Source organism: Notothenia coriiceps, unplaced genomic scaffold (assembly GCF_000735185.1).
Source record: "Notothenia coriiceps isolate Sejong01 unplaced genomic scaffold, NC01 NC01_scaffold00030283, whole genome shotgun sequence".
Taxonomy (NCBI): domain Eukaryota; kingdom Metazoa; phylum Chordata; class Actinopteri; order Perciformes; family Nototheniidae; genus Notothenia; species Notothenia coriiceps.
Window position 1 is genome coordinate 167,104 of NW_011362984.1, and position 2,104 is coordinate 169,207.

Genomic DNA, 2,104 nt, shown 5'->3' on the forward strand with positions numbered 1-2,104 from the left:
CAAGACAAAAATGTGCTCTACCAAATGGTGGCGCTGGCTGTAAAGGGTTGGCCAGAATAAATTCAAACAGACATTAAAAACTACTCTGACTTAGACAAAGACAGTTCGTATCATAGCACAGGAAGTTAGTTGGAACGTTTCTGGTGTTACGTCCCCACTAAGGTCTAGGGGACCTGGAGACAATAACATTCAACCAATAAAAATGAGGGAGTCAGTGTAACAGTTGACAAAAGGTTTATTTTGTGTAAACCCAGAATCGAACAGACATAATTGAAACACTCCGTTGGTGAGGGGAGGAGGAGGAGGAGTCAAAGGATTGTGCCAAACAAAAGAAACAAGCATAACAAAACCAGGCCTCTCTCTACATCCATCCGTTGAAACCAAAACTCAAACAAAAAAACCCTCACTAACTAAACTACAAAGAATTTGACAAAACAATATACAGGGGTGGCAACAATCCGCTAACCTAGTGTGTCTAAACATTAGTTAGCTACGTGGTGAGAAATGTACAGGGTACCCCAGACTTACCTAACTCCTCCACCTCTCAACACACACTTTCAAAAAGGTCAGACAAAACAAAGAGAATGAGTTGCTAAACACTGCAGGCTCCTTCATCAGCAACAGGCCCAGAGTGAGAGAGAGAGAGAAGACTTCCTGGGTGCCTCCTTTATGGTCGGCCCTGGCTGCTGATAGGCCAGCTGAGGGTGAGAGGATCCAATCAGCTATCAGATTCAGGTGCACAGGCAGATTCCGATCGGCTGCTGATTAGCTGTGCAGAAGACAGGGAGAAGAGAGAAACACAGGAGGGAAAGAAAACCACACAAGTACAGCCTGCCTGGCACGTAACATGTGTGCAAATGAAGCCTTGAGAACCCTTTTGCAAGCCAATTGGTTGGAAAGATTCATAAAGCTTAATGCCACCATCACTAGTGTCTTCGCCTGTTTATCTCACTGTGTACATGTGTGAGCCTCGTTAACCTGCACCCAACCTACCAAGACACACCTGTTTTCCATCAGCTAATCATCCCCCCCTCACCTCATCCCCCCTCACCTCATGGCTGCAATCAGCTCATTAACCAACAGCAGATCGACCCCGGCTTTACTCTTCGTCAGATAATTGCTTTGGCCTCAGTGGATGTTACGCTCAGGTTTCTACTAGCGGATTCTACTTGTGCAATTTGTCTAATATTTGTGGTACCATGTGTTTGTTGGATCATATGTGCTTGCCTGCCTGCTTGTAAACTCTGCTTCCTCTGGAAACCCGCAACTCTCCATTCCCCACTTTCCTTCCTGCCTTTCTCCAAGCATTCACTAGCCTTGACATCTCCTGCTTCTGTAACTCCTGCAATAAACCTGTTACATGTAATCTGCCTGTTCCTGTTCTGTGTCAACTTGTCAACAACACCCAACAGTCCTCATATGTCAACTCACACCTGTCTTCTCATGTTTCCTCCTAAATTAAACTGCGGTGACCTGATCATTGAAAAAGTCAAGGTTCTTCTGTCAGAGGAGACAAGAATGAGATGACTGGATTAGAAAGTCAAAGATATCATTCAACCCTGCTTTCTCTCAATAGCATAGGTGTGAAGTTCTCCAACAGCTACTGGTGTAAGTGGAACTTCACTGGGTGTCAGGTGTGTTATAGATAGTGCAGTGCCAGAAAAATAAATGGGGAAGGGTTGAAGATAGATTTAGTAAACAGAGCAGTGAGCATTTTTGTTTGGACACGAGGAACATGTGCAAACAGCAAACAAGACGTTTGTTGATGCAGGCCGAGTTCAAAAAGTGTTTTTCAATTTACAATAAACATTAAAAAAAAAATTGTACCCAAACACATACACAGGGCCGCCCCTTTTTATGATGAGGCCGGGGGGCAAGTGGAGCCTCGCAGCAGCGAAACTGTGGCGCGCTTACACTGTAGATGCGCCGCATTTGCGCTTCAGATGAGGCTCTCTCCGCAAAATGAAGTACCCTCCGCGAGGTGAGGCCCCCTCCGCGAGGTGAGGCCCCATGCAGTCTGCGTGATCTGCCTGTAGGGGGGGGGCGGCACTGCACATACAGTATATATAAAAGCCTGTAAAGATGCAACAGGCCAACATGCTGA